Source organism: Ursus maritimus, unplaced genomic scaffold (genome assembly GCF_017311325.1).
Source record: "Ursus maritimus isolate PB19 unplaced genomic scaffold, ASM1731132v1 scaffold_30, whole genome shotgun sequence".
NCBI lineage: Eukaryota > Metazoa > Chordata > Mammalia > Carnivora > Ursidae > Ursus > Ursus maritimus.
The window spans coordinates 29486636-29510975 of record NW_024425564.1 but is presented as its reverse complement, the minus strand read 5'-3'; the positions used below and the strand labels follow the sequence as shown (position 1 = coordinate 29510975).

Below are 24340 nucleotides of genomic sequence, written 5' to 3'. Positions count from 1 at the left end.
TGCTTCAGTGCTCCCTTCTGGTAAGCAGGCAATAAAGTCAAATTTAAAGGAATCCTGGTCTTCCAAAGAGGTCAAAATAAGTGCTCAGAGAGCATTTTACAGTTTTCTTGTGCATATCAGATGCCTTGCTAAGTGCCTTCCTGTATAGAATTGAATCAGGGCTGTTGTCCATTTGGGGGGGGGGAAAGTGTCCATCCACAAACAAAGGCTCACACTTGTTAGCATATGATTTTGCATATGATTTGCATGTTAATGGTCTAATGTCAAAACATGCAGTCATCTACCTGTCCTGGTTCCTTCCCCTCTATTGTCAGGATGGGCTAATTGGTCTTATTAAAATTAACTCTTGGGTTTCTCCAGCCTCAACTACAGCAAAATGAAAAGCTGCTACGATGACAGAAGAGGTGGTAAATTGTTCTGATTCTCCTGGAAGGTCTGTCATATTGCTGGGAACAAGCTTAAGTAAAGAAGTCAGTTGCATGGATGAAATTCTCAGTTTGTGAGACGGGAGATTGATTGTTATTTATCTTGGTCTCCAAGCCCAAAAAGCTTTTTCCTTCTTGTAGCCCTGAAGCTCCGAACAACAGCTATTTGAATGTTCTGTCACTTATCCCCTCCAAATGGACTTATTTTAAACAAACACACAAATAAGTCTGTGATCACATCTATGAGAGGTGCTCATATTTCTATACAACTAAATATTTCAGATGCTTAGGAATAAAACGAAATGAAGCACATAGCAAGTAGAAAATTTTAATGAAGAGCATATTTGTCCAAGGACGGCACCCTAGGCATCATTTTGATGGGTAGAAGGAAGGTTTGTTAGTGAAAGGTGTTTTCCTCAAATTAGTAGCAGAAAGAGACACTGCATCTGGAAATACTTGCTAATAAGGGTGAGATGTTTGACTTCGGAGTCCAATTAACTCAGAAGTGACTGTAGCTCTCTGGTCTTATTAGATCTGGCACATACAACCACACACACACACACACACACACACACACGCTCCTCTCTGATAATTTAAAGAATTATTTAAGGAATGGCAATGTTTGTATACTCTTGCTAAGAGATTTAAGGTTATGGTTAAGTCTAAGCACTCTGTGAGAAACACAAAGAGATATAATGAAATCCCTGCCTTCAACTATGATCTAGCTGGGAAGACAAGTCAAATTCATATGAAAATGTAGCTAAAATTTTACAGACCACAAATGCGCAAGAGTCGAAGGAAGTAATGGTGTTAAGGAAGTTCTTCATGAGTCTCAGGAGACAGCAAGGACAATTACATTATCATTCGTTTGTCCATTTACTCAGCTAATATTTATTAAGGGCCTAGGTATTAGGCACTATGCCTGGTGCTGGATATAAAGCAATGAGTGGAGCGCAGTTCCTGTTTCCTGATTCAATAATAAGTAATAAATCCTTTAATTTGTATAGTATGGAAGGGTTTATGGAACTCTTCTTGTATTTCATATTTAACTGTATGATCAACACAACCTTAAGGTGATGATATTTGTTACCCCTCTTTTTGATGAAAATATTTTCAGAGAGGGAAATGAAGGTTTAAAGCCCCTCAGAAATCAGGTGGCTGAGGCAGTGTTGAACTCCCTTTTTCTGATTTCAGGTCCTCCACCATCTCAGAGTATACTAGAGTAGAATGATCTAACTGGAGTAAAGGTTTCATGTATAGGAAAAGTAGGGAAGGTATCTAGAGAATTTGCTAAGAGTAAGGCTGCACAAAGCCTTTAAGAATAGGCTAAGAAATTTGACAATGGGAACCAGTAAATTTTGAATAAAGTAATCTTAGGAAAGAGAATAATACCTTAATAAACATGAAACCCATGATGGAACACAGAGCTAGGGCAAGATGGAGAAATTGTGGGTAACAGATTCACCACTATCCCACCACAAAATAACAACCCAGTTTACCCCAACATTGATTGAGCAGAGCTGATTTTCATGGCTAGAGGTTGCCAGAGAATGGGGAAAAGAAGCAAATATGAGAATGCTTATTGAAAAATAATTGGTATGTTGATGACTGCTTTGATATGAAATTAGGGAAAAGGATAAGAATAAAGTCAGTGTCCATCATACATAAATATAAATTCAAAATGAATTAAAGACCTAAATGTGAGACCTGAAACCATAAAAATCCTAGAAGAGAGAACAGGCAATAACTTCTTTGACATCAGCCATAGCAACTTCTTTCTAGATGTGTCTCCTGAGAAACAAAAGCAAAAATGAACTATTGGGACTTCATCAAAATAAATAGCTTCTCCACAGTAAAGGAAACAATCAACAAAACTAAAAGGCAACCTATGGAGTGAGAGAAGATATTTGCAAATGACACATTTGATAAAGGGTTAGTATCCAAAATATGTAAAGAACTTATAAAACTCACACCCCAAAAACAAATAATCCAATTTAAAAATGGGCAGAAGACATGAACAGACATTTCTGCAAAGAAGACATCCAGATGGCCAACAGACACATGAAAAGATGCTCAACATCACTCATCATCAGGGAAATGCAAATCAACACTGCAATGAAATATCACCTCACAACCTGTCAGAATGGCTAAAATCAAAAACACAAGAAACAACAGGTGTTGGCAAGGATGTGGAGGAAAAGGATTTCCACTGCGCTTATGCACTGTTGATGGGAATGCAAACTGGTACAGTCAATGTGGAAAACAGTATGGAGGTTCCTCACAAGGTTAGAAATAGAATTACCTTATGATCTAGCAATCGCACTACTGGGTATTTACCCAAAGACCACAAAACACTCATTCAAAGGGATATATGCATTACCAGGTTTATGGCAGCATTATTTACAATAGCCAAGATATGGAAGCAGCCCAAGTGTCCATCAACTGATGAATGGATAAAGAAGAGGTGCTATGTATATATGTAATGGAATATGATTCAGCCATAAAAGAATGAAATCTTGTCATTTGCAACACTATACAGAGCTAAAGTATTATACTAAGTGAAATAAGTCAGAGAAAAAAATACCATATGATTTCACTTATGTGGAATTTCAGAAACAAAACAAGCAAAAGGGAAAAAAAAATAAGAGAGTGACAAATCAAGAAACAGTCTCTTAACTATAGAGAACAAACTGAGGGTCACCAGAGGGGAGGTCGTGGGGGGGATGGCTGAAACAGGTGACAGGGATTCAGGAGGGCACTTGTCCTGATGAGCACTGGATGTTGTACAGAAGTGCAGAGTCACTATATTGTACCCCCGAAACTAATATTACACTATATGCTAACTAAGTGAAATTAAAATAAAAACTTAAAAAAATTAAGTTGGTGTCTAAATTTTGAACTTGAGAAGTTGAGAATCATAGTTCTACTGTAAAAAAAGGAAAAAGTAGGAGCAATTGGCCGGAATCTTATCTCAGGGGAGATGATATGTTTAGTTTGGAGTGTGGAGAAGGAAATGATATTGTAATTCTCAATAGATAACACACAGTTGTCAGCTGATGTTGAAGCCTGGGGTTCAGAGGAGAGGATTAGAAATACGGATTTGACAGACTTTTTCAGAGCGAGCATCATTTCCACAGTGGAAGCCTTGCTGCTAGGTGAGATCTATAGGAAATGTGGACAGTGAAATGAGCAGAGGGCTAAGGACTGAATGAACATTGCCAGTCAACCTGGCTTCTTGATGAATCATTTTCCTTTTTTTGATTGATCCTCAGTCTTTCGGAAATGCCAACTTAGCTAATGTTACGCCTCTGCATGCTTCAAGTAGCTAATGAATACAGTCCTGGACAGAGGAATCACCGTAAGCAATGTCATTTCTCCTGGGTCATCCTGGGCTTACTTCTGGACCAAAAGCAGTTAAGTGCTGATTCAAGAGCCTGGAGGTAGAATCAAGACGTGCCCTGATACTATTTGATAGGGTGTGTGTTACAGTAAGAATTCACATTGGATCTTGTCGCTGGTTCCTGTCCAGATCTTCTAAAATGTTTGAAATCCCCTGAGTGATAACAGTGTTTTTTGTGTGCTAATGAGATGCCTCTTGCCTGGGACCTCTAGATAGCTTCTGGATGAGGACTGGTTACCCAAAAGACCAAGTGGGGATTAGAAGTTTGGAAATTTTAGCACCTCCCCTGCCCATCTTTGGGGAGAAGAGGGGGCTGAAGATTGAATTCAGTTACCAACGATCAATGATTTAATTAATCATGCTACATAATGAAACTTCCATAAAAACTCCTGAACAACAGAGTTTGGAGAGCTTGGTTGGTGAACACATCAATCAAAGTGCTGGGCAGATAGGAAATCTGAAGAAGGCATGGAAGTTCTACGCCTTCCTTCACCCCATACTTGCCAGGGACATCTCTTCCTTTTGACTATTCCAGGGTTGAATCCTTTATAATAAATCAGTAATAGTAAGTAAAACACTTCTGTGAATTCTGTGAGTCACTCTATTGAATTATGAAAGCTGAGAGGGAAGTGGTGGGAACCTCTGGTTTTGTGGTCAGCCTGGCAGAATGACAGTAGCCTGGGCACCCCACTGCCATTTGTGTCTGAGGTAGGAGCAGTCTTGTGGGACTGAGCCCTTATCTATGAGGTCTGATTGTCACCCCAGGTAGTGTTGAAATAGAATTGAATTGTTGGACACCCAGTTGGTGAGAGAATCAGAGAATTAACTGGTGCTTTGTAAAGATACCATGTATCTGGTGTCCGGGGCTGGGGGGTGGGGCGGGGGGACCTCTCTATAGTCCTGGAAGGTGCAGAGCTGATCAGTAATATTACCAGTTCTGGTAATTCACCATTCTTGGCTCTCTGTCCTGACCAAGGGAAGTGTTTATCTGGCTCTTAGTCATGAATGTCACCTTCCTGGAGCCATATGTCAAAACATTCATTGCTGCAGAAAATTTACACAGAATGGTGATTAGAACGTTACCCCCCCAAAAAAAATCTCTGATAATAGGTTCTAGTAAAGTGTGTGGTGGCAGATGCCCATTCTGAGGATAGGAATGAAACTATACTTTGAGGATATGCAGACCAGGTAGACTGATCACTTGTCTGAAAAGCATTGGCAGAGAAGAAGGGAGCTACATGGCCCAATGGTCTGGGGGCATCCTTGATTCAGCCGATGGTTACTTGGGTCTCCTCTGTAGGGAGTCCTGTAATCCTGCCTCAAGCATGTGGTTGAGAGCAATATTGTAAGTTCGATTGCTATGAAATGACTTGATCCAGCATGGGAAATAAATCACAATTAGGGATTGTAATAGGTATGGAGGAGACCAGGAAGGTGTGCCAAGATTTCTAAAAAAAAAAAAAGAAAAAAGAAAGATTTTTAAGCTTGTAAATGGTAGACTTCAGTTTCAACCCATAGGATTTGTGTACATGTGGGAAGGATGTAGGTCTCGTTTTACAAGAAAGCTGAGGTGGCTCTTCTGGATCTCCGACTAGTTACCAGCAGGTCAGGGACAGAGCCTGGGACCCTCAGTCCCCTACTTATATCCTTCTCCTTCTCCCCACTGCCTTCCTGATTTTGTGCATGCCCACCATGCTGCAGGCCTATCTTCTCACAAACTTGCCATCCCTCTGCTTTCTGCCACGGTGTTTCCTACGCTTGTCCAACTCTTTCTCTTACTTCTCTGCGTTGCATGCTACCCTTCCCTTGAGATTTATTACAAATGTCCTGTGCCCCATGAAACTTCTTTGAAGTCCCTCCTACAGTTCTCTCTCCTAATTAATTCTTACAGCTCACTGATTCATGCTCGTATGGTCCTTATTTATGGGCTGTTCTGAATGTCTGGCCAGACTGAGAGCACTGTTGGAAGGAATATGCCTTATACACATTTACTTTATCCACACTATCTATTGCATCTTTTTGTATAACCTTTATTCCTTTTATTTTTTTTTTTAAGGATTTTATTTATTTATTTGAGAGAGAGAGAGAGCACAAGACAGGAAGAGAGGCAGACAGAGAGGGTGAGGTGTGCTCCTGCCGAGCAAGAAGCCAGATGTGGGACTTGATCCCAGGACCCTAGGATCATGACCTGAGCTGAAGGCAGACGCCCAACCGACTGAGCCACCCAAGCACCCCAAAGCGAAGTGTCTGCATTGGCCGGGAATCAAACCTGGGCCTCCCGCATGGCAGGCGAGAATTCTACCACTGAACCACCAATGCCATATTTTTATTTCTATATTTTTCTGTTCATGATGTTTTTGGTCTAACTGGCCTAAAGATTTTAACACTAGTGAACCAGAGTGACCTCTTTCCTCCTTTGTACACATCTTCCTGAATCACTGTCCACATAGATCTGTGTTACAGAAAATACAATGTATGTGGGTAACGATAATAGGAAGTGAAGAATAAACATCAATAGTTTGAATTGAAGACTGAAGTTAATTTAAAACCTAATTATCAGGGACTTCCTCAAGACAGAGGGTGTGACTTAAGTTAATAAACTTCTCATAACAGGCATTCCTGAAATGGAAAGGCTTTTTCTCACACAGAACATACTTTATTGACTCTTCTGTGGGCTGTATTCATAGTTAGGACTAAAAAATCCAGTGGGTTTAATTCCCAGGAGTGTCTCAACCCTGGAAACAACCTTTTTTCGAGGAAGAAGAATGCTACTGATCTGATGTGGTTTTAGGAGCACCGGGAAGGCCCTCTTCCCACCCATTCCCTCCAGCCCTGGAATACCAGTTCTCACTTGACTATTAATAATACAAACAGTATTGGGGCGCCTGGATGGCTCAGGCCATTGACCACCCAACTCTTGGTTTCGGCTCAGGTCATGATCTGAGGGTCATGAGATGGAGCCCTACGTCTGCTTGAGATTCTCTCCCTCTGCCCTTCCCCTGGCTTGCATGCACACTCTCTCTTTCTCTCTCTCTTTCACTAATAAATAAATAAATAAATAAATAAATAAATAAATAAATCTTAAAAAGACAATAATGGAATAGTATTAAAAACTTTTAATAGTCTCGAAAGGCCAAAAACTTTACATAGCAAATCAGCAAAAACTTACATTAAATACCCCTCCGAGAGGTAATACAATCACAAGTTAAAGCTACGTTAAGGCTGAGGGTAGGAGAAAACAGAAAGGAGCTCTGTAACATTGCAAGGTGGTGGGGGAGGAAGAAACATGATCTAAAGTAGACGGGATGGACAGGGCTGCTGAAAGCCCCAGAGAAAATTCAACACACTTCACACGGTTGCCCTGCTTACTGAGACACATTAAGGATGAGATAAGGATTCTTGGTCTCCAACTCTCAGTTCCAAGTTTCTTACAAAAAGTAAATAAATACGCTTCACAAAAACTGACTCTTCGTAGAACCTGGCCCAATTATTTTGCAACCACTTATTTCTAGGCTCAGAAAGTTTTCCCCAATACAAGTCTGGATCTTGAGACTGTGATCTGATTTTCAACCACGAGTGTGAAAACATATTTTCCTATTCTTAAAGCTGATTTCTGGATTGCTTGACTAAGTCACTTAAAAGTGATGTACTGAGTAAACTCTTAAAGAGAGAAGTAACAAAGACTCCTTTTTTTAATTTCCAGAGTCAATAAAGGATTCGACATCCCCATTTAAATCCAAACATAAAATAGATACCCAGGGACTCAAAAGGTAAGAAAGGCATCCCATTCTCACATCTTACTCCGTGGTAAATGGCCTCATTATAATACTTTGCTGATGTGAACACGACTTCCCAGTTCAGCCACCTCCAGATAGTAGGAAGAAGTGCAAGGCTCAGATACAGGAGGGCCACATGGAAAGGACCGCAGAACCACGCCAGAGCGCTTAGGATTGTCGGCCATCTTTGTTCACAAATTTTGTGACATGGAAACAATCTTGACTGATGTTGACGATTCTTTCTTAAACAGCTGTGAAACTATGATCCTTCTGGGAGTAGGCTACGCCATCTCCCTGACTTGACAAGCTCAAACAGTTTTCCAGGAGGATCCCTCATATTAATGCTTTCATAACAATTAAGTTTAAAAAAAGATATAATGTCAAAAAACCTTATTCTCAAAGGCAAGCTTTGGTTCTTTAAAAAAATGTTCAGGTTTCTCTTTCTTTTATATCCTTTCCTTCTAGCAAGTGTTCTTGGTCATAGCTTGAATTGCTGTTGCATCGATTCTTTTTTTTCCAAAAAATTAGAACCTTCTATTTCTTTCTCTGACTGGGCTTCACACATTTTGTCTATACTCTGGCAAAGAACTGCTTGGCAGAGCATTGTCTTGGGGCTTCCTCCCCTTCTCTGCCTTGTGCCAGACACATTTGTGGGTGCTCCTTCCTTTAAACCTGCCCACTAACCGAGCCTTCACTAAAGGAGCTATCCCCCTCCAGCTCCACATTCTTCCTCAGTGGTTGACTATGACGGGGAAAATAGGCGTACGAAGCATTTTGCATTCTCTGGATGTACCACACAGTAATTCTGCTGTCTGAAAACTCTGTAATGTCAATAATTGATGCACTTGAGAAGTGGTAATTAAATTAGTTAATTATGCTGGTAAAATTACATGCAATTATGTGACTGCAGGGTATGTTTAGTAAATTAGGCTTTCCCATACTCACTACATATTGTGGTGCCAATTTTGTTCCTTGATGATTAGGTAGCTTTTGATACTTCTTAATTGATTTAATACCTGGATCTTCATTAGCCCTTGATTGCTATGCTATGTATGTCTGACATTTTTTCTCTCTGATATTTTACTGAGATCGTACATCAGGGGAAAATATACGTACATGCTTGGGAATGATACATGTATATATGTGAATATATTCACATGTTTCTCATTTAAAACGTTTAGATGTTGAAATATCACCTCCCCCACGCCCTCCCACCTTCTGAGAAAGAGCTAATCCTAAAAGTTGACTCAAATAGAATCCAGGAACTTAACTCTTCTTGGACACTCTAAAAAAAAAAAAAGAAAGAAAAAATCATGTTTAATTATTTTGCTTCTGAAATATCAATACAAATAGTACTAGGCAGTAATAGAAAGAAGCAGAACAGCAGAATTTTTAGGAAAGTTAATCATTTTATGTCTCGACACATATGTAAGATTTAAATAAGGTCTTTTATCCATGAGGAGGTAACTGAAAGGTTATATGTCATAGAAATTGCAAAGCTGTCACTTGACCTTTAGAGGGGCATAGTCCACCACAGGTTTCTCACGTACGTTAGTATGTCCCTACGGAGCAATGAGAGTAAAGGGGACCATGATTGCGATGGGTGGGGTTCATGGATAGAGCTTCTTGCTTCAAGATTTGCAATGACCAAGAGCCGGAAGGGAGCCTGGGAATTGCTTGGTTGATTCCCCACATATAATAGATGAAGAAATGAAGATCCCATTGACTGCTTTGTGGGTATTCTCACAGCGAAGCAATGACTAGGTTGGGTCCAGAATTTGGGTCTTCTGCCCCTCTGGTCAGTGGTAATACACCACACACTATCACTGTATTTTTTCTACTTTGTCAGTTTCCTATCAGTCACTCTACACCTTTGTATTGCCTTTACTCAGACAGAGGCTAAGCACATTTTCAGAAGAGCTCCTTCTTTAACTATAACCTGAGGGTCAGGAGGCAACGTGAGTTACTTAGAAGAAAACATACCAATTCTGTATGGGGGAATCAGAAACTTAGTCTTTTCTGTTTGCTTCTTTCTTAAGAAGTCAACTCATCTGCCAGCACCTGCAACTTCTATATTCTATATCTCATCCATAATGTAAACAACAAGGCACCCCTAATGTGCAGGAAGTTTCTGGAAAGGAAAATAGTCTTACCAGTGCTGGGAGGAATGGGCAAGTTTGACCACTACTGGGGACTCCTCTTGTCCCTCTGAAGCCAGAGAGGTGGACAGACAGCCCAAAGCCTCTGCTGGTCCTAAGTTAGAGTCCGTGATGATCTGGAAAACTTCATTTCTGAAATAGATAAGCAAAGACCACTCCTTCATGGTTTTTTTCTTTTTCTTTTTGATCCTTCAGTAGATGAAAAGGCATATTAAAAATAAATGATAATAATTTTCAGTTTACAATGCTGTACACTTTCTTTATCTGTGTGAATTTTTACACGCATCCTGTGGTGACAGAGCCCAAGAATTAGGCCCATTCCATAGATTCTTTTTATTCTAACCCAGAAATTTAGCCATATTAGAATAGTGAAGAGATGCATAGACTCAACCAACTTTTTAAAGTAAGAATAAGTGATATCTAGTTCTTCGTATGTTTTATGAATTCAAACTCTTAAGGAAACCTGCCTCTGATCTCTTGCAGGCAGCTTTCCCTAATTCCCTCCTCCTCTTGCAAGAAGTAGTCTCATAATACCATAATACCTGTCTGTGTCCCCATCACTGCATTTCTGCTTTGCTTTATGTTTGTCTTGTCACACATACACACACAATACCAGATGGTGAAATTCTTTTTTTTTTTTTTAAGATTTATTTATTGATTAGAGAGTGAGACCGCACGTGGTGGGGGCAGGGGGAACTGGCAGAGGGAGAGGGAGACAAGAAGACTCCCAGCTGAGTGGGGAGTCTGATGCAGGGCTTGATCCCAGGACCCTGAGATCATGATCTAAGCTGAAATCAAGAGTCAAATGCTTAATGGACTGAGCCACCCAGGTGCCCCTAGATGGTGAAATTCTTTCCTGAAGGTGTTCCGGTTGATTTGCTTTCTGGTCATTAACCTTCAGCCCAATGCCTTGTCCTATGCTCAATGTCCAGTCCATAGTTGTTGAATGATGAATAAGTGAATATTGGCCTAAAATCAACATTCTTAGTATCATCAGGTGGCATTTAAACTCTTACCTCTGCACTTTCTTCTTCACAGTCTCAAATATCTATGACTGGCCACGGAGTTTTTGTTGTACTTAATACCACATGCTCTAGATATTTAAGTACATTTCTCTATTTCTTTAAAAGCTAATACCTTCTAGGATATAAACTGAAAATGCTCTTGATCATTAGGTTGAAAATTTTTATTTTACTAACTTAAAATTGACATTTACTTTTCCGGGTCTATCAGCTCCAAAGGATATATGATCTTTAACATAATTATCAAATATATTCTAGTCACACAGAAGCATTGGTTTAAAACACCAAATGTATTTAAATCTCTCTCTGTGTGTCTTACAAGAATAAATTCTAGGTATGCATTTTCATGTTTTCCATTTAAATTAATGTGGATACAGGGGAAGACAAGTAAAACAAAGAAATCTTTGCTAATTCTTACAGATAATGTAAGGATTGGGGAAACGGGGAGGAATCATGGAGGAAAAAGGAGAACGTTGGGGAATTAGAGGAGGAACTAGCAGAGTAGTGATGGAAATCCTGCTGCTTCCCATCAGCCCTGCCAAGAAGCAGGCAATAACACCACCTGTCTGTTGGCAGCCACAGGTACCTACGCATGGTTCGTGTTTTTTCCTCTCCAGATTTCAAGATTTAGATTGGAGACCCAACTAGTTAAATCAACAGGTGAAACAAGATGTCATGAAGAAAAAAATCACCCTCAGCATCGCTGGGTGGGGAGGAGGAGAGGAAACCAGGAGTTCTCTCCAGGCACTCTTGTGCGTTTCATAAGGCGCTTCTTGTTGAAAACCCTTTCTTGGCCCCTGCGCTTCTGCAAAGCCAGCAAGCTATCCTGTAAGCTGGCATTCTGCCATTATAACAGATGGCTGGCAGCGTAGGCAGCAAAGACCATGTAGGAGCATCACAAGCGAGTACTGAGGGCGAGCTCTCTAGGCACGAGTCTGCAGTCTGTCTGTCCATTAGTTAGCCCTGAGCTCCTGAACAAAGTGGGGATAGGGAATATTTCTGTCTAGCTCTTTGGCCATGACTCGCCTTAGGCAGAAATGCCAGCATTTCTTATTTGTGTTTTAGTGTTGAGTTTTCTACTCCAACTCTGGTGTGTGTAAGTGTGTGGGATATTGCAAACGGGGGATGGAAACGATGGAGACATTCTAAATGAAACCATTAGTGTTTCTAGTTTGCTCACCCTCTCCAGTTCATTCTGAGCACTCCTGTCAAATTCACCTCCTAGGGCACAGCTTAGATCATATCTCATCTTCCCCAAAACTTCTTATGATAATGGTGATGATGACGATGAGGAGGAGGACGACTTTGGTAATGATGATGGTATTGATGACAATACTGGTAGTGGCTACTGTTTGTTAAACACTTACTGTATACACCATTTGTTTGCTTCATTGGCAACCGGGGCTCAGAATCTAACTTGCCAGGAAAGGTCACATAGCTATTAAGTGTCAGAGCTCAGATCTGTACCTACATCTGTCCGATTCTAGAGTGAGCACTGTAACAACTTTACACAGTATATGCAAATATAAGCAAATTCATCCAAATAATCTCTGAACATTTCTTGACTGTCACCGACTTATAATTTAAGAAGATAAGAACTCGTAATTTAACTCAAAGTTTAGTTTAAAAGATTTTTTTTAGTTCTGATATGTTTCTCTGTTTTTTAACTGATTAAGAGAACATTTGCTCTGAGAAACAGGGTTCCATCCAGTTAATGAGGACAAATTAAACCATATGACTCAGTGGAGTCACCAGAGTAACTCTCTGTAACATGGTAAGCAGGGAGGCATAAAGGACATATGTCTATTTCAAGAAACTGCCAGAGAGTCGGTTTGTAATCAGGTGGGATTTCTGTTTTCTATTGGCTTATCTGTGATGTTATGTTTGGGATCAAATAAGAAAGCAGAAACATAGATCAGTTGGTTTGTTTCTTCTAGAGACTAATTGAGGCTCCAGCATGTGTGGCTTTCCCATTCCCAAACCCTTTTTTAAAAAAGGTGTTAATGATGCTAACTTCCTTATGGTTAACCTGCATCTCTTTTAGTAGTGTCTTATTTCCAAAAAAGAAAGGCAAGTTCTTCATATACTTGAACATAATTACCCTCTTTCTATCAGTTAGCTGTTGCTGCATGACCGATAACCACAGAAATCTAAGCGACTCAGAAAATAAGCGTTCAGTCTCCTGGAGCGGAGGGTAGACAGTTGCATGACTGACTGTGGCCGCTGTAAGCAGATATAGGCTCACATTATCTCTTTTCCTCCAGCTGGAGTCAGTGGTGAGCTTGGGCAAGTACTTATTTATTTATTTATTTATTTATTTATTTATTTATTTATCTATTTTTAATTAGTTCTCTTCACAACGGCAGAAGTGCAAAAAGGCAGTCCAATCACCCAAACGTTTTAAAAAGACTTTGGTCCTATCTCTTCCATTAACATCCATTGGTAAAAGCAAGTCTGGGGGTCAAACCCACAGTGAGGAAGAATCTTTGCTTCTCTCTTTGGGTGGGGGAAAGGAAGTGCAGTTCTCATGGTAAGAAGTAAAGATAAAGGAAAGGGTGAAGAATTGGTCATCAGTCCCGTTTCTGGTCATTCCTTACTGCACGCCCCTGGGCTACTCTTGCTCTATTCAGTTATGTGCTGAGATGCATATGCTCTTCTCTCAGACCTTTTATTACTATTTCGGCAAAATTGCAAGACTCGCCATTTGCGTCTGCGCAAAGCCCGTTGTATTTTTCGGATGGCATTTTCCTCCTTCAGGGCCATGTGATAACATCCTTCTCCAGGAAGTACTTATCACCATGAAAATTGCACTCCTCGCAGTGCATGGTAAGGCCCTTCTGCTCTAGCTCTCTGGCATCTAAGCGCGCTCAGCGTTCTACTCAGCCATGTATAAAACATGCCCTTTGGTGTGAAGAACAACTTCTTGATTGAAATTGATCTGCAAATGGCTCCTCCTTTGGGCAGAAACATGAACAACCTCAAACTTCCTGTGAAACACATTTACATCGTCCCTGGCTGCATCACTTCGAGGTTTTGCTTTGTAATCAACTTCTTAAACACTTTTGGTGCTCTCATTTTTCTTTATTAAGGATCGAATGAGATGCAGGTGGGGAGGAGGTCAGGGAATATGAGCTCGTATGTAGGTACCTACATGGATGTATGATTATGCAGAACGTATTTACCTTTTTCTGGAATAGCAGGACTGTTATACCCTTCCGATGCCCCTCGATAAATATGAAATATTAGTTTGGACTGATATTACTTTTTAGAGAGAACATACACATACACATTTATGACCACTGCTTATGTCTCAGCAAATGCGTGTTTAAAATTCCAGATCTGAGGACCTGGACCAGATCTGTGAGAAAAGTTATAAATTAAGATCTCTGTGCACATCATATTTTCATGGTAACCAGGCAGAACAGGCTGATTCAGATGTTTGGGAGCATGAGAGTACTTAATCTGTTACCATTGCTTTGCATCATATCATGTTCTAGACTTCTTAGGAGCAATCTTTATTTATTTTTGGAGCTCACAGATTGCATTTCAACGAGTCAGGAATATTTTCCAGCTTATTTTAGTGAACTTACGCATATTTTGCCCACATGGAGAAAAAATACACTATTTTCCAAAGGGTTGCTATTAGAGCTATTCTAGTACTAGACTCTCATTTTATTTGATGACCCCAGGGATAAAAGAAATTCACCTGCTTGTATGGTTTTGTGCATGTATGGAAAGGGGCGGACATGCCAAAATAGCACGTTTCTGTTGGTTAGATAAATCAAGGAGTAGCTCTCACTGGAACCTCGTGTTTTAATTGTGCTCCTCAAACCCAAATACCTTGCTTTGTTAGATAATCCTTCTTCCCTGAGCCCCTTAGTAAACCCTGAAGCATTACTTCACCTTTAAGAGCTAATTAGGGCAATAAATATGCATATTTGACTCAAAGCTTGCAGTCCCAGTGATGATGGGATTAGTTGCCTGGTTATTTGTGGTTATTTTTGTAACACCTGTGGATTCCAAGATTGATAGTTCGTTTCATCAGAATCATGTGTCGTACCTTTTTAGTAACTCACTGAACACAGGTGTTTCCTGATTATCTATTTGATTCACATAGTGACCAAAATTAAAACAGAATAAATAAGCCTTGCTATATCTACTTTCTCTTTCCATGCCTATTTCCATTGTCATGCCTGCAGCACTGTTTAAAGTAGAGGGAATTGGTGGGCCCCCCATCTCATTTTGATTTAGTAGAACCTGAAATCACTGCAGACTCTTCCCCGTACCAAGCCTCACTGCTGGTGCAAACAGTCTGTTGAATGAATACAGGAGTATGTGACTGAACATATACATGCATGTATGAATGTATTTCCTGTAAATGTTTGCCACAAATACCACGATCGTGGATAAACCACCCCACTTTTATTCTTACTCTTATTTTAAACTCCCCTTTGCTGTTAGGATTCTCCAGTATTCAGAGACAGTGAGAAGCATCATGCATCAGGAAGGACTAGAGATAAGGAAACTAAAAAGGACCAAATCTTTCAGCCCATTAATCAAACCCATAATTCCCACTAAAGCAAGTAAAACAATGAATAGAGCTAAGAAAAAAAATTACTCTATGTTATGAGCATATTTAAAAGCTAAAATCAGAGACTGTTGTCCCAGGGCACACAGGAGACATTTCTAAAAGGCAGAGGAATTTGAAGACCCTCATTAAGAAGATGTCGCCTGCAAGCTCAGATAAAACAGGAAAGAAAAATGTATCTGAAGTTCGAACGAAATGTAGCTCATATTCCTCCTCCCACTCTGTTTCTCTGAATGATTCTCTAAGTTACAATATGAGCAAAATGGAGCTTGAAATAGACAAAATGGGACAAGAGCTTTTTTTTTTTTTTTTCCGTGTAATATCTTAATGGAATTGCTACTCCCTGCCTTCTGTGTAAAGATTATTTGGTTTTTCCATATACTTAGGAAGGAAAATTTTAAGTTTCCAGTAAGGTACTTCTTTGCAGTAAGTACCACCATTCTGTTTCTAGATACCTCATAATTAGGGTATTTAGGGGCTATATTTATTTGGTTGTGCCTTATCCAGTTAGATTAGGAACCATTAGTATTTGCACAGCTTAATGGAAATGATAGCTAAAATGTGAATGAGTGCCTCCTTTGTGGGTTAAACTAAGCCTAGAAGCCAACAGCTAAAGCAGTTAAGTGTGTGCCAGTTCTCATAAAAAGAGCAGCCACGGGCGGTGAAGGCTGCACTGAACGCACAGGATCCAAAAAAGCCTCCATGAGTCTCCTTCCCGGCAATCCGTATGCCTGCCTCTAACCCTTTACTCACGCTCCGCCCTTCACCCCATTAACAGATGCACGCACCCACACACATCCTATAGCCAAAATCAGAGAACATTTTCGCTTTTGCTCTCCTTTCCTCTTTAGCAAAAATATGAGCTCTTTTTTTTCCTTTTAACTACAGTTTTGAAGAATTATGCACCACTAGTTGGAATTCTCCAAATCACCATATTTCAGATTTCAGAGAAGAGCGATGCTTCGAATGATTTGCACTTTAAGCATAAAGGGTGACAGCCAAATGGCTCACGTACCCAGTTAACCATGTTAACTTTCAGTTTGTAAGGCTCCTAAAACTGCAACTCATTAAAAACCAAAACCCAACCCAACCCAAACCAAAAAGAAACAAAAAACACGATTTTTGTTTTAAATCATTGAATTGATGCAAAACCTTCGTGAATTACCTGAACTTTGCCACTCTCATGAGGGGGTTATGAAAGAAGCCAGCAGCTCCTTTTTTTAGATCCTGCACCTTGTTCATCTTCATTTCTGATGATGCAAGTTTACCACCAAGCAATATACAATTGCTCATTTTTTTTAATTGCTTCAGTCAGAAGGGTTTACAAAGACTACAGAATGAATTAAGGTAAGATACAGTCTTTCTCTTCAAGGAGTTCATGACACAAGCATATAAAACTATAAAATGATGGATATATATATATATAATATTATGTGTAATATATTTATTATATCATATCATATATAGTACTATAATGAAAAATGAGTTGTGGAAAGACAGAAGCGGAATCAGATCATTTAACCTGAGTTGTTGAGAAGACTTTTCAGAGGAGGGGATGGTTGATTCCTGAAAGACAGTTACCTACCCAGTGGAAAGACATATTGTTTGACCAGCAAGAAGTTCATTAGAATGAACCACCCATAAAGTAGAGAGGACTTTAGATTTGCACTATCTAATAAGGTGGCCAGTACCTCACGTGGCTATTTAAATTTATTAAAAAGAAAAGTGTTAAAAATGCAGTTGCTCAGTAGCTAACCACATTTCAAGTGTTCAGTAGCCATGTACGGTCAGTGGTTACTGTGTTAGTGTGGATATGGAATATGACAGCAGAAGTTTCCATTGCATGGTGCCGCTGTGGACGTCAGGCAGGAAGTCAGGCTGGAGTTACAGGTAGGATTTACTGAACACAAAGGTAGAATTGAAACTCTATGAGTGGATAGCTTTACCCAGAGAGTAAAAAGTGAGTGGAGAAGAGGAAGTCCTCTGGTGTATACCACCATTCAAGAAGAGGATGGAGTGGGAGATAGTATGAGCAAACGTGCTTGAAACAGAATGGTCAGAAGAAGCATGGAAACTGGAAATCCTAGAAGTTCAGCAAGGAGAGTATTTGGAGACGTCCTTAGCTGCTGAGGATGCCTGATACTGTAGAAAATCTCATGAAAATTGACAATTGGTTGTGAGACCTAAAAAACGGGAGGTCATCCATCTGTACTATTAGGGAAGGTTGGTCAAGAGGGGTGTGTGTGTGTGTGTGTGTGTGTGTGTGTGTGTGTGTGTGTGTGTGTGTTGGAGTAAATGTGGGGAGAAGGTAGGCTGAAGAGTGTAGGGGACTGAATTGTGTCTCCAAAGATATGTCCGCATGGCAACCCTCAGAGGCTCAGAAAGGAATCAGCTTCTCCCCCAGAGCCTTCAGAAGGAGCATGGCCCTGTTGACACCTTGATTTCTGACTTCCCTCCTTGAGAACTGTGGGAGAATCAGCTTCTGTTGTTTTAGCCACCCAGTTTGTGTGGTTTTCTTACAGCTGCCACAGGGAGGCAAAGGGCATTCAGGAGCAAACGGGGAGTCAAAGAATGGAGATAGAAAGTTTTGAGAAATGGTTAGAAACACAAACGTTCTCAAGGGACAGACAGGTGAAGTCAGTGGTGAGAAATGAAAACAGAAGTGGTAAAGAACTGGTGAATTTGAGCTTCTATGTCCAGCCACCAAACCGACACCCAGACTGTATTCCCATGCATCCCTCCTGCTTCCCACACTGACCAGCCCCGCTGCTCATATTTATTGCGATCTTCCTGTCTTTCTTCCCATTCTCTCTTACTTACATAAGCTTCGACTTTATGTTTAGCCGTTTTAGCTAACTTCTCATGTCATGTTAAAATCCCTCTCATTCTTTTGACCTGAGAGCATCTGTTTCTTGTTAGTTGCTAAACCTGCTCAAATCCTTCTATTTCTCTGCTCTGGGGAGAAATTCTGGTAGCTGTGATGATTTCTCACTGCTGGTTCAAGTTGTCTGAGCAACGCTTACGTCCTGGCTGCAGGTCAATTTGCTTTTATCTGTCTCCAGTCCCTCTCTTCTAACCTTCCCCCAGTAGCTGTCCCCAAAGGTTGCTTTTGAGAACATACCCCACCTCTTACCTTTATCGTTCTCGAGAACATGGGATTACCCAACAAGCGAGTTCTCAGCTCTTCGCGTCACAATCTCTTTCTGCCTTTACTACACTGTTTGACTTTCATCTTTGAGCAAGTACAATCTTTCTCCATTTGAGCAAGACTAATCTTTCCACTTTTTGAAAGGGGACTTTACTTTTTCCCTTTTTCTGAATATACACGTTCTTCCCCCACCCTCCATGTTTTCCTGAGACTCTGGCCACTTCATTTCCGCTCAGTCTTTTCCCTGGCCGATCTCCTGATCTCACCCAGCATCCTGTGGTGACCTATCCTGATTCTCAGCCTCCTTCCTGAGCTGTCTGTCTGCTGGCCACCTCCACTTGCATAATTTACAAAAGTTCAGCGAGCTTAAGAATACACTTACCATCTTTCTCTCCAAACCCCACTTCTTTCCAAGAATCCTCGCCCCCCCCCCCTTTTTTGTTAACACAGCAGAAATCCTCCCTGTTTGTGTAGATTTGAAACCCTGGAAACTGCTTCAAATCTGCCTTTTCCCTGACCCACCCCCATCTTTGTAGAATCATAGATCATAGTGCTTTTCACACTATAATTGTTTACAGGACATTTTGAGTTCCTGAGATAGGCACCGCAATAGAGGGAAGAACACTATATAGCTGGAAAGGGAGACTGGAACTTGAACTTGAACCAGCACCAGGCTTTTACCCCTCTGTGCTTCTGTGACCTCTGGCAAATCATTGAGCCGCTTTTTGCCTTAGGGTCCCTGTCTTTAAAAAGGTGGTAATAATACCTTCCTCAAAAGATTGTTATGATGATTATAGAGGTTAATATGCACAAACGTTCTATACAAATTCTGAAGTGACATACTATGTTTAATCTTTGAGATTACCAGCTATATCATCCTCTAATAGTTCTCACTCTCAGAGAGGAGAGACTTGAAAAAAAGTAGAATTAGATCAGTTTAAAACCTCTTTTGCAATAAGCAAACAATTCTCAATGGATCAAGTTCTGTACTGTCTATAGACTATTAGTTTTAATCCATATGAAATTGCTATTCCTAACGGGTTTTTAAAGGCAATTGTTGAAAGTGCATATGGTCCAAATCAATAGTGCTGATACTTCCCTTTGATGGCTCCAGGAGAGTCCAGACATTGGAAGGGCATATGGCACCCTTGACATTGCATTAGCAAATCTTTTGCTAATGATATTGGGGTGGAGGCAAAGCTTATGCTAACCTCTGTTGCTATGTCTTCATTACCAGCATCCCTGCCCATCAGGTACCCCAGTTTCCTCTGTGTCCCAAAGTGAACGGGAGGGCGGAAGCATCCGGCCCACACACTTTAGTTACTTGCCTCACCAACGTAGAACACATCTATAAGGTAAATCTACTTTGGTTGTTGTCCTTATGAGGTTTGTTGTCAACCCCATGATCTGCAAGTTTTGGCTGAAACCCGGAAGTCTTTGACTTGATGAATCAAAGTGATATTTTATATAAATTGTTAAGTTGTCCTTTGCTGTTTCTTGGTCCTAAGTGCTTAGGACTTAGTGCCTAGAACTCTTGGGATTTTCTTTGAGCTGACAACAGGTAACTACATCATTAAAAAAGTCACTCTATGGAGCCTAATGAGTATCAACAAAATAAAATGAGATAATATATTCTTTAACTAAAATATTTTTAATATGAAGATTGGCCTAGTAGAATCACCCTTGGACTAGAGCCACCTACCTCAAAATGCCGTTCCGCTCACGTGTCAACACTTGTGTGCAAAGTACGAAGCCATGAAAAGGAATCCTGTTTTCATATTGTATTTTGACATGTACATATGTATATGTGGACGTTCAAAGAATGGGTTTTTTTTTCCAATATGGAATGCTTTCTATTTAACAAGACTTCCAGGTAACCTTGACTGTACAGTGCAAAGGCACCAAACCACTTTAGATTCCACATCTTCCTGATTCTGTATTCAATTAGGTGCCAAATACAAACTCTAATTCTTATGCTCTTACGCAGTGTTTAATTGTACAGATTCCATAAAAAATCACTTAATATAAAGAAAACAAATACTCTCTTTTATTGCCACACTAAATACTTTCGCCAGCAAATGCTTTTGGGGGTGCTTTTTATTTATGGATTTTTCACAATGCCGGAGAGCTTTTGTCTTTTTTAGTGCTTTATATTTATAGTTGTGGGATGATCATTTTCTGGTTGGTTTCACATTGAGCTCTTTTAGAACTAGTTGGAGTAGTAATAGTTTCACACAGTTTATACTTTCTCCCCCTGAGTCCTATGTTAAATCTTTTTCACTCTCTCAGTGACACTGCAGTATATTATGCTATACATTCCTAGGCTATTAACTTTGGGCATTGCTAATGATTTCTTTTATATATATATATACAGCACATAAAACATGTAAATGTTTCTTACTAAAACAAGAAACTCAAAACACAATCAACCCTATCAGCAAAAAAAAAAAAAAAAAAAAAAAGAAAGAAAAAAAAAGAGAGAGAGAGAGCTGGAGATTTTTTTTTTTTCAAATAAGATTGTAAGAGAGAAACGGGTTTGTAAAATCCCAGTATTTGGAAAACAAAGTAAATTATAAAAGACCCCTAAAGGGAGAGATTTCGTTTTCTTAAAAAACAGCTTGCTTGGTATTCCATTCCTATACTTAAAATCTTTTTAAAAAGTAACACATTTGAAAAATCAGCAATAGCAACATTACAGGGTTTTTGTTTTCTGGGGTTTTTTTGTTTTTTGTTTTTTCGTTTGTTTGGGTTTTTTTTGATTAGAAGAAAATGTCTGAGTCTTTGTGAGAAGGCAGAAATGAAGAACAGGAAAGAATTTCAAAGTCACCTTGACCCCCACATCATTCCCCTCAAATACTTGTAAAGGAGCCTGGGGTAAGTTCTAGCTGCTCAAAGTCTATGAGGATTTAACCCGAGGGCGATATGTAAAAAGTAGCTGGGAAACAGGTACCCTTATGTGCCAAGCTTTAAGGGAGCAGGGTGATTCAGAAAGCGCCCCCCCCCCAAAAGCAAGAAATGGAACCGATGAGAACAATAGCAACCAATATTTGCACCTCCACAAGGAGTCTTTGGAAGCCACTGACTCCTGGCATACTTTATAGTTTGGCTTTCTTGAGAGTCCAGCTTTTGAACAAACAGGATGATTCAGAAAACACCTTTCACAGAGGTTTAAACACCCAAATTGGCCATTTTCAGGCCAAGCAGTGAATGGCTGAAGAATGGGATAGGATGGATGGGATGGAGGAGGGAGAACAAAGAGAAGTGGGGGAAGATGAGGAGTCCCAAGTGAGGGGAAGGAGAAGGAAGAGAGGAGAGGGGAGAGAAATAATTGGATAGGTTGCGGGATGAGACGGGTAGGGGGGTAGGAATAGGGGAAAGAAAACTGGAGGAGAGGGGAGGTCAGGTTTCACCTAAGCCTAATCCATGCCTAGAACTACAAAGCTCGTGGTATGGTACATAGAAAAATGAGAACAGATTTTTTTTTCTGCTTAATGCACTAAGGGGGATAGAAGAAACGTTTACAAAATATTTACTGAGGTTGCCCCAGCAGCATGCAGACATCCACATCTGGCTGGGTTCTTCCCTGCCCTGATTTACTCCCCTTGGGGCAATGGAAGGAAGAGACACTGCAAGCAGCCTCGTTCTTTGTCCTTGCAGATGTTCATCTGCTTCCAGAAAATGGTGTCCTAGAGGCGCAAGGTCAGCAGACAGGAAGTGAGGTCAATGTCAGGTTTCCATGCCAGGAACAGGACCTCTGGGTTCATTACAGGGTTACTGCTGGTCAAACCCCAACACTGCTCACTGAGCCAGTCGGTAGGTAGGCCAGTCCCACATCAACTCCCTCCCGGAATTTTGACACCATGAGCCCCTTCTGGTGGAAAAAGGCTGCAGAGAAACAGAGATCAAAGCAACAAACAAACACAAACAAAAGACACACCAAAAAAGCAAAAACAAACAAAAAAGCCCCATAATTGTTACATAACTTTTAATTCTCTTTTTAAATAAATACATTTATGATGACTATTCAGAGTTCTTAAATTTCCCAGATTAAGGATCTGGTTCACTGGTAGAGAGATACATTTCCAAAATAAAACCAGACACTTTCTGAAAAGCCGCATGTTCAAGGTTAACGCTACGGTGTATACCTTAGCCTTTTTGAACCCTCAGCAGAGAGCTAATCAGTGCATCTGTTGTCTCCTGGAAACCAAGAAGGAAAACAATCAGTTCAGTTCTCTTCCCTGGGCTGGGGGAGTGAGCTGGAAAGAAGGGAGCCTATGAATACACGGGAAGCCCGCAAGCCGGAACACACAGGTTAGCACCGCCTGGCTGACCTAACCCACAGGTGCGCGGTTGCCAGGTAACGCTGGGGCCTCGGGGTTCTTTAAGAAGCCCTGCAGTTGGGCTGGGAGAGGTGTGGGCATGGCCTGGGGCGGTGGTGGGGGCAGGGCAAGCCGAGTCACTCTCAGGGCAGCTGGCGGTGCAACTGCTTCTCACCTGTGTGGCAAGTGGAAACAAGCCGGGCTTGGCCCTGAATGGCTGTCCTTTCTCCGCTGCCTGGGCGCTGAAAGCGCTCTGATTAGCGGTGATGGTGCAGAAAGGAGAAGAAAACCAAACCGTGCTGTGCGTTATATAAAGCATGCCATGTTTTCTTCTTACATATATATACTTATAAACAAAACACCACTTCTGCCCTTTATAAAGTTGCATTCTAAAAATTCCTCTTCATCTCGGGCAAGTTTATAGAGCACATTTTCACACGTGTGAAGTGCAAAAGGATCTTTGGAAAGAGCCGTGAACTGGTTGAAAACACCTTGAATCTAGTCCACATTGCTGCTTCACCTTCCATGTTAGCTGGGAGTCAAGGCTCTTTTGAGATTCACATAGAATTTGCTCAAATCCCTATGCGTTGTGGGAAACCCAGCATTCCTTTCAGTCTCTTTAGGGATTCTTGAGGATTTACAACTAAATCCTCTAGGATTTACCTTCTAGGACCCCTACTTCCTTCTTGCATAGATTTAATTCCGATCCTGAGTTACACAGTCCCTTGTATGTGGTCTGCATATAGTCTACCATTTCCTAAACCATTTATCTGGCAAATTTGTAAATCTGGACTGCCTTGTTCCCAAATAATACCAGATGTGAAAGGATCTGCTTGGTCCTAAGCTAATGTTGATTTGTCTTTTAGTGGGTAATAGTGGGTAATTTGAGTACTCTTAGGATCTGTAAGCTTTCGGTGAATGGACAGGTGCAACATGATGGTGCCCAGCAGAATGGGTGGTGGTCCTCACCTGGAATTCATTTACAAAGACAGGTCCAATGGTTAAGAGCCAGCATCTTTCAGAGTCTGTTGGTGAGACAGTTACGTTTCAGAGAAGGGTGAATATTGGGATAATGCATGGCCTGTCTTGACAGCTATGTCTTTACCAAGCATAGGGCCTTACTTTTTCACCTTGGGATATCCATCTGTTCCTGAATCTGTTTAGGGTGAAGAAAAGATGAGTTATCTAATAAGGCTTTAGGAAAGCTTAGAACTGGAGGCTGAAGCAGAGGCGGCCAAGCTGCACTGTCACCACCTGGAATCAGGCAGGCAAATGGGGAGATCATGCAGGCCAACCTTTCTAGCCCAAGGGCTATCATTCCACTTTATATGTTTGAGTCATTGTGAGGAGAGAAAGATTTATGGGCATTCTTTCAACACTTACTCAACAAATATTTACTGAACCCTACCCTATTCTGAGCTCTGCTGTGTATTCAGAAACTGGGACTGGAAACAAGTCATTCTTTCTTAATTTTCTGAAACACTACTCTTTGACTGCCTATGG

The 24340-nt window shown here is 40.7% G+C and overlaps 1 non-coding gene across 1 annotated transcript; it reads right to left on the bottom strand.

The window, feature by feature from the left end:
* Positions 1 to 6073: 6073 nt before the first annotated feature.
* On the bottom strand, positions 6074 to 6144 carry TRNAG-GCC. Its single transcript has one exon. It is a non-coding gene; the product is annotated as a tRNA-Gly (tRNA).
* Between the last annotated feature and the right edge of the window lie 18196 nt (positions 6145 to 24340).